Source organism: Callithrix jacchus, chromosome 14, assembly GCF_049354715.1.
Source record: "Callithrix jacchus isolate 240 chromosome 14, calJac240_pri, whole genome shotgun sequence".
NCBI classification, from domain to species: domain Eukaryota; kingdom Metazoa; phylum Chordata; class Mammalia; order Primates; family Cebidae; genus Callithrix; species Callithrix jacchus.
This window is the reverse complement of record NC_133515.1, coordinates 109,173,153-109,182,586: the sequence shown is the minus strand read 5'-3', so window position 1 is coordinate 109,182,586 and position 9,434 is coordinate 109,173,153. Positions and strand designations below refer to the sequence as shown.

Here is a 9,434-nt window from a genome sequence, read left to right as displayed (position 1 = left end):
GGCTGGTCCTGAGTTAGGAGAATGGGCAATGGGATGGAAGGTGATAGATGTAACAGAATATTACAGCAACCAGAAAGAATGGCGGCTGCCTTTCAAACACCTACTGTGTTCTAGGTGCTTTATACATGATCTTGCATTTGCTTTTCTCAATAACCTCATAATGTAGGGATCATTCTCATTCACATCTTCCCATCAATAAAAGATAGTGTGAGAAGACACAGAGGACCCTGGCCCAGGGCACTAACATGACAGGGTCCTGTTCCTGGTCCATCCACACAGCAGGGAGCTCACCCTCACGCATCAGTGACGATGTGCAAATTAAACCCACACTGAAGCCATGAGAGTCAAACATGGATTCAAGCAGTATCAGACACTGGGGAGGTTATGTGACACTGGGAACTCTCTTACCTGCTTTGGTATAGCGTGTTACTCTCACACTGGAAGGCTTTTGCGACACTGCCTAGTAAAGTTGAGCTTCAGAGCTCGACTTTCTTCCCCTCAGAGGCTGCCCTGGGACCCTTTATACATGTGCCAAGGAAACATGAGCAAGGATGTTCATGGGAGCGTTAATGGAAGCATCTGATGGACTATTGCATGAACGCCCTGTGACACCATCACCAGACAGGAAAACTGCATGTCGGGAAAGCGGAACAAACCCCAGCTGCGCATATCAGTGTGGATGAAGCTCAAAAACGGCATAGTGGGTAAAAGAGGTGAGTTGCAGAGTAATACAGGTAGTACAGTCAATTGAGGAAAATGCAAAATTAAGCAATAGATCAATTGGGGAATAGGAGGATGGCAGATAGTTCGGTTTTGAAAGAAAGCAAGAAATTTAAATTTACAATTGATGATGTGTCATCTTCTCTCTGAGGGGAAGCTAGAGATTGCAAATGGGGAGTAGCACCAGGATGCTTCCAAATTACTGGTCATATTTCATTTCTCAAGCTCCATGCTGGGTATTTCTCAAACTCTGGAGATTTAGTGTTCTTTTCTTCTTCTTCTTTTCTTTTTTCTTTTTCTTTTCTTTTTTTTTTTTTGAGATGGAGTTTCGCTCATGTTGCCCAGGCTGGAGTGCAGTGAGTGCAATGACGTGATCTCAGCTCACTGCAGCCTCCACCTCCTGGGTTCAAGCCATTCTGCTTTGGCCTTCCAAGTAGCTGGGATTACAGACATGTGCCACTACACCCAGCTAATTTTGTATTTTTAGTAGAGATGGGGTTTCACCACGTTGGTTATGCTGGTCTCAAACTCCTGACCTCAAGTGATCCAGCTACCTTGGCCTTCCAAATTCCTGCACTTACAGGCATGAATCACCATGCCTGGCAGTGTTCTTCTTAAATAATACATGTTATATGAACTTTTTATCATGTGTCCCTTATAAAAGTAAAAATCACAAAACCTCCAAAATGTACCTTCAGAACTGTAAACCATAGATGCTGGCATTTTTTATGCAACAGAGAAACAAATTATTTAGCCCTGTTTTTCCATAATTTATAATGTTCTGGCCAACTCCATCAAATAGCAAACAAGGAATAATCTTCAGTTTGATTGAAAGTGATGAGAAATTCAATTCCATCACATTATAAAATAGAAGAAAAGCCTTCCTGTTTTTGTCCATTTGTGCTTCTATAACAAAATACCTGAAACTGGGTAATTTATAAGTAACAAAAATTTTATTTCTCACAATTCTGGAAGCTGTGAATTCCAAGTTCATGGTGCTTGTAGGTTCCATGTCTAGAAAGGGCCTGTTTTCTGCCTGCAGGACTGCACCTGGTTCTTGCCTCCTCAGTGGGGAGGAATGCCATGTCCTGGTTGGTGTGACGGAAGAGCAGAAGAACAAGACAGGTGAACTGTCTCTGACGCCTCCTTTATAAGGGCATTACTTTATTTATGAGGGTGGAATTCCCATAATTTAGTCCTTCCCAGAAGGCCTTACCTCTTATTACAGCAACAGTGGGGATGAAGTTCCAACATGAATTTTGGAGAGAACATGCCTTCAAACCATAGCACTTCCCCATGACGAAAATCAGACAACCATCGACTTTCTGACTCAGAACAAATCCTTGTGTTCCTGTAGTTCAAGCTGATATGAAATATCAAACCAATAAACTCTATTTCTCTTCCTTTTGCATTTTTAATGCACCTCTAATAATTTGACCTTAGTCGACTTCTATATTATGTTCACAGACTAATTAACATAAGTTTTGTTCATTCATTTAATCAACAATCTTATTTTCTCAACACTTATTATGTGTGAGGCATAGTTGTTAGGGAATAGGTCACCAAGAGAAATAAGATTTGGGGCCTGTCTTCATTTAGGTTACTGTGTAATGGAGAAGGCAGGCTGCAAAATAGAAATATGACAACATAATTTGTTAAAAGATGTGAGAGAAATGTCAGGTTCTCTGTGAGCACAAAGAAAGAGCACCTGGACAATTGGGAAAATCAAGGAGGGCTTCCTGGGGGAGGAGGGGTTCCCATCTGGGTCTGGAAAGAGAAAAGGAGGAGGAGCAACTCATAAGGAGAAGATAAATATAAAAACATTTCTTGAAAAAGGACTGGATCAGAAAAAAATGAGACAAGAACATGGCATAATGTTTCCAGGAAATATCAAGTATTATCATTTTGCTGGAGGATACATTATTTGTCAAGATGTAGGAACAGAAAGGAGAACTCTGGAAGGATGTCTGGCCTTTACTGTGTGTCTGGGTATGTGAGAATTATACCTGGGAGCGTTTAGCCTGCCATCAGGGCACAGATTTGAATCCTGATCCTTCACCTGCACCCTGTGTGTCCCTGGGCAGGACCCCTGACATGCATTGAATTTTATTTTCTTCATCTGTAAAATGAGGCAAAAAATACACAACCCCAGTGACCCCCTGGGTACCTCGCACAGAATCCGGCCCACAGCAAGATGAATTGTGAAGTTTAAATGGGATAACAGAAACAGAAGTATTTTGGTCAGTACACAGTGCAGGGATGAACATTTTTTTCAAAGATCATATATTAAATATATATAATTTTTCCTGAAGAAACTCATATACATAATAGTCTATCATACAGAAAATGGTAACAACAATAATGATGAAATAAACTATGTGCCAGTGCTTAATTTGCATCATTTTGCTTATAAAAGCCAACCTAGAGAGGAAAGGTTTGACACGTCCTCCAGGTCCAATCCAGTATGACACCTGTTTTCTGTTTTTTACTTATACTTTAAGTTCTGGGGCACATGTGCAGAATGTGCAGCTTTGTTACATAGGTATGCATGTGCCATGGTGGTTTGCTGCACCCATCAACCCACCATCTACATTAGGTGTTTCTCCTAATGCTATTTCTCCCCTAGTCCCCCATCCCCCACAGGCCCCGGTGTGCGATGTTCCCCTCCCTGTGTCCATGTGTTCTCATTGTTCAACTCCTACTTACGAGTGAGAACATGTGGTGTTTGGTTTTCTGTTCTTGTGTTGGTTTGCTGTGAGTGATGGTTTCCAGCTTCATCATGTCCCTGCAAAAGACATGAACTCAAGGGATGGGTATTTTAATCCTGTCTTAGGATGACTGGGACAGTCCTTGCTGAGATTTGCATATGCCAACTTCTAGTGATAAGGACTGCAGCAGGGAAATGCGGCTGCCTGAATGTGACCTAAACACACCATGCTGCTTAAACCCTGGCAGCAACAAAGGCACTTCCCTCAGCATGGAACATTCACAGTGAGATCAGGTAGGTTTTACTCACCCCACAGCCCTTGGTCTCCTCTCAACATTGCAGCGCTTCAAAACCTATGTGAAAAAAATTAACTCGGCCAGCATGGTAAGCTGTCCTGGGCTGATATGCCTGGTGGACTTGAATTGTTGAAATCAATTAACTCCAGCTGAGAAGTTCTTGTTACAATGTCACCTTCAAGATAAATAACATCAAGAGTCTTTGTCCTGAGCGGTTGGTATTTCTTGTTCCTTTTTAACCTTGATTCTGAGTTCTTGCAAGATTCAAACAATTACTATTTTGGTAAGATAATGTGCCCTAATAACACAATCAGGACTTGAATTAATATGACTACTGATTGCCAGACACTGGACCAGGAGTTTTATAGACACTACTTTTTAAAAATATCTATCTCTCTCTATATATATATTTTATTGCACTTTAGGTTCTGGGGCACATGTGAAGAGCATGCAGGATTGTTGCGTTGGTACCTACATGGCAATGTGGTTTGCTGCCTCCATTCTCCATCACCTATATCTGGGCTTTTCTCCCCACATTATCCCTCCCCAACTGCCTAACCCTCACTCTCTCTCCCCTAGTCCCCACCAACAGACCCCAGTGTGTGATGCTCCCCTCCCTGTGTCCATGTGTTCTCATTATTCAAAGCCCGCCTGAGTGAGAATATGTGGTGCTTGATTTTCTGTTCTTGTGTCAGTTTGCTGAGAATGATGCTTTCCAGTTTCTTCCATGTCCCTACAAAGGAGACAAACTCACCATTTTTAATGGCTGCATAATATTCCATGGTGTATATGTGCCACATTTTCCCTGTCCAGTCTATCATTGATGGACATTTAGGTTGGCTCCAGGTCTTTGCTATTGCAAACAGTGCTGCAATGAACATACCTGTGCATGTGTCTTTATAATAGAACAATTTATAATCCTTTGGATACATACCCAGTAATGGGATTGCTGGGTCAAATGGAATTTCTATTTTTAGATCCTTGAGGAATCACCATACTGTCTTCCACAATGGTTGAACTAATTTACACTCCCACCAACAGTGTAAAAGTGTTCCTATTTCTCCACATCCTCTCCAGCATCTGTTGTCTCCAGATTTTTTAATGATCACCATTCTAACTGGAATGAGATGGTATCTCAGTGTGGTTTTAATTTGCATTTCTCTAATGACTATGATGAAGAGCATTTTTTCATATGTTTGTTGTCCTCATAGATGTCTTCTTTTGAAAAGTGTCTGTTCATATCCTTTGCCCACTTTTAAATGTGTTTGTTTGTTTTATTTTTCTTGTAAATCTGTTTTAGTCCTTTATAGATTCTGGGTATTAGCCCTTTGTCAGATGGGTAGATTGCAAAAATTTTTTCCCATTCTGTTGGTTGCCAGTTCACTCTAATGATTGTTTCTTTTGCTAAGCAGAATCTGTGGAATTTAATTAGGTCCCATTTGTCTATTTCGGCTTTTGTTGTCAATGCTTTTGGTGTTTTAGTCATGAAGTCCTTGCCTATGTCCATGTCCTGAATGGTTTTTGCCTAGGTTTTCTTCTAGGGTTTTTCGGGTGTTAGGTCTTATATTTAAGTCTTTAATCCATGCGGAGTTAATTTTGGTGTAAGGTGCCAGGAAGGGGTCCAGTTTCTGCTTTCTGCACATAGCTAGCCAGTTTTCCCAAAACCATTTATTAAACAGGGATTCCTTTCCCCATTGCCTGTTTTTGTCATGTTTTTGAAAGACCAGATGGTTATAAATGTGTGGCATTGCCTTTGAGGCCTCTGTTCTGTTCCATTGGTATATATCTCTGTTTTGGTACCAGTACCATGCTGTTTTGATTACTGTAGCCTTGTAGTAGAGTTTCAAGTCAGGTAGCGTGATACCTCCAGCTTTTTTTGCTTAGAATTGACTTGGCTATGTGGTCTCTCTTTTTGTTCCATATGAAGTTTAAGGTGGTTTTTTCCAGTTATATGAAGAGGGTCATGGGTGGCTAGACAAATACTTTTAAAAGAATCTTCGTAAAGCTCTTAGGAAGCAGTTATGACTGCCCACATTACAAGTTAAAACCAATGTGGCCCAGAGAGTTTGAGTAGTTTGCCCAGACTCACCAGATCTCTAAAGCAGGGAATGTGGCTAAATAATGCATATCCGGAGTTTTCTCCACTGTACTCAGAGTCTCCAAACTTCCAGGAGCACCAACAGATGTGAGGAATTAATCGATGCAATCCCTTGGATGTCAAAATAGATCACTTTTTACTTTTAAAGCTGTTCTTAGCTGGGGCATCTTAACATTGTGCTGATAGATAAGTGTCCCAAATGCATTGTCCCCAGTGACAAAAGGCTCCTGCCCTGGCGTGTGACACACCTTCCTTCCTCTCAGCACTGCCAGGCTCCTGAGCTGGGCTGTGCTCCCAGTCTGCTTCACTCCTGGAAGGGACGCTGGAGAAGGTGATAAGGAGGAAAGGGAGAGGGAGGAGTCAGCCTTCCCAGGTTACCCCAGCCTGATCGTTTTGTTTTTGCTGCTAGTTCTGGATCTTCAGCAATAGGCAATGTGGAGGAGTGCATCTCTCCAGGGCTCTGACTGCCTTGCTGTCATTCTTTAGGTTTGCAGTTAGCCACCATATGTTCCAGAACATTGGATTGTTAACTCATTTGGACAGATCCAGAGTAGGACACATTTTATATTTTAACCTACTGTCGGCAAATGCAAACAAATATTTCTCTCTCACACACACACAAACACATAATCTTGCACTACACTCTAGCATTTTCTCTTTCATTCTCTTTTCTTTAATTGTACTTTTTTATTTTATTTTATTGCTAAGGGAGTCTGTTCATACTCAGAAGATTGATTTCCTCACCCTCTGCATCAGGACCTGAAGTTTGGGAAATACTTCTCTAGAATAACTCAGAAACTCTCTAGCATAACTCAGAGTCTCTAAGCACAGTTCAAATGAGTCTCTGCTGCCTTTGAGGACACGGAGCCTGTGGAGGTTGTTAGGGGCCTGCTTCTTGGTTCCCTTACACCCTGGGCAACTCTTAGTGTGGTTTTCACACTAGGACCTGCTCGTCTGTCCATGTCATTACCCCATTCAAAGAAGAATCTTTGAGAACCTAGCCTGGACATCATTATGTTTATGGTAGTCCAGATATATAACATATAAATCATATATGTTGTATATTCTATATCTATAGCTCGCATATACCTCATATTTATGTCATCCTCATGTATATCACAGATAATCCCATATAGAGTACACCTATCATATAGTATTTATATCATATGTTGTATAGTATCATGTATAGTAATCATATATGAATACATTATCATACATGACAATAGATATATATATAGAGTGCACATGCAATATATATTGTATATGATCATATATATGGCTGTATATACTATAGTCATATAGTCATATGTATTATGTAATATATAGCATATATAGTACATATTATTATATATGACAATTCATATAGTGTATATCATATATATGACAACATATAGTATATTATGTATATATTTTCACATATAATATAAAAGTATACATACATATACATTTATTACTATATATGTCCTATATATCACATATATTACCTGTAATCACATAGCATATATAATCATCATATGTATATATTTATATAATATGTATAATGTATATTCTACATGAGTATATGGACATAGTACTCTTTCTCACTACTTTGTTTATATTTCCCTTACCACAAACTCACACACTCCTTGACTTTCTTTCTTGCTTTATTTTTGTCTACAGAAATAATCAGCATCTAGTATTATGTATATTTGATCTACATTTTGCTTACTGGTTACCTTTTTCCACAGAATGCAGGCTCTGAGAATGAAGTCAGGATTTTTCCATCTTCTCTTTACTACTTTACAGTGCCCGGCATATACTAGTCACTTAGTTACTGTCTGGGTGAATGAATGAAGCAAAAAGTCAGTGTTTTTCCAGAATGGGGACTATTGACTCTCAGGCATTCACTACACACTGAGAACTTGAGATTCAACCCAAGATTCTCCAGATGGAATGGCTGGGGCTTGAGACTTCAGAGCAGTCTGCTGGAAGAGCCCCCCCAAAGCACATGGTGAAGATGCCCCTGTGGGTCTCGGCCAGCTCTGCCTTCTGGGGACAATGAAATTCGTTAGCACTAGCAGTGGCCATCTCTGGCATATTCTTGACCCATATTCTTAAGAGAAATCAAGGCTACAATGACATCATTGCTGATAATATGAATACTCTTCAGCCAACATTCTCTTAATATTTGCCCAATTGTTTTTACAGAAGTGCTATTTGAAAGAAAGACACAACAGTATTTATGAAAGTATTAGAATAAAATAGTGTAAGCATTCTTACCTGCTCTTAAACGTAACTGGATCAGAACAGAGGCCATACTTTTGTGATGATAAATTCTTCCTTCCTCTTTCCATTGCTCCCTCTTTTCATTTATTCTCTCTTTTTTATACATCATCATTCTATCACATATGTTGACCATCTTAAATAGAGCACAGTATAATGAGAGAGAAAAGCAAGCACCTAGTACAGTGTGATAAGTGTTATGATGGAGGTAAATAAAAGATTAAAGACTGAGCTTGCTGCTTAGAAAATGAAAGGCTCTGTGTACATAGCAAATCATTTTCATTTACTGTCCAGGCTGGATGGGCTTTGGAACCCTAGAGACAGCCTGGAAAACAGACGTAGGATGATTTCATAAGGTTTATTGATGTGCATCTCCAATGCAGCAGTAAAGTTGTAACCATTTCAAGAATAAAAACACACATCTGCATTCCTCTTCAAGCAAAAGTGCCCAAGCGTGGGTTATGGCAGGTGATACTGCTACTTCATTTTACTAATCAAATGCTTTGATCAGTAGGTGGAAGATTGAAAAATAATCAATAGACATAAAGAGAATTACAACTCTGCTTATATAATTCAATTTGAAAGATACAGGCAAAAGAAAAGGACTTAGAGGTAAAGCAGGAAAAAATATTTCGTATCTGTAAGAAAAAAATAAACATAAATTGGGATATTTGATTTACAATAAGCATGGAAAATGCCAAATTACAAGTAGAGCTTGGGTTTTTAAAAAGACATGCTCTCCATAGACACGTAGGATATAATATATTATAAAAGCATGAATACTTTGTCATTTCTTAGTTGCTGGTGGCTGACAGTCAACGTCTGACAGTGAAAAAGTCTCCGAGTTTCACTTTAAAAGATTATTTCAGTCATGGTTCTTTGAAGGAAACAACTCCCACTGATACCAGCAGAAAGGGTATCTATTGACAAGACACTGGATGGATAGTTTGCATGGATTACTCAGCCAACACATCAACCTCACTTTTGCCCAGCTCCTCCAGTGTTTGACCTCACCAAAAATTTGTTAGTCATATTATTGCTGTTTCTCGCGGAAACATTCCTCCCCTGGGGACCAAAATCTTGACATCAACAGAACCTAGAGAAACAGGGTGTGGCATCCAATTCTTTTTTTTTTTTTTTTTTCTGAGTGTATCATTGAGCATAATAATGAAGGTACCCTTTCCATTTTCTAGAACTGTGTGTGGGAGAAATAGATTATTGTTTGTACAGGAGAGATCCTATCCAGCCTCACTAGGTTTTCAACTTCAGTCATTCATTCCTGTTCCTTAAATTCATGGAGTATGTGGTACTATAGTAAATAACAGCATGAGCATTAACCCAGTGCTTTGTA

At 39.6% G+C, this 9,434-nt stretch overlaps 1 long non-coding RNA gene across 1 annotated transcript; it reads right to left on the bottom strand.

Moving 5' to 3' along the window:
• Window positions 1–2,125: 2,125 nt before the first annotated feature.
• LOC144579391 (uncharacterized) lies at window positions 2,126–6,252 on the bottom strand. The gene is made up of 4 exons (XR_013526824.1): window positions 6,200–6,252; window positions 3,737–3,898; window positions 2,784–2,839; window positions 2,126–2,344 (listed from the first exon to the last, which is right to left on the bottom strand). It is a non-coding gene; the product is annotated as an uncharacterized LOC144579391 (long non-coding RNA).
• Window positions 6,253–9,434: the final 3,182 nt, after the last annotated feature.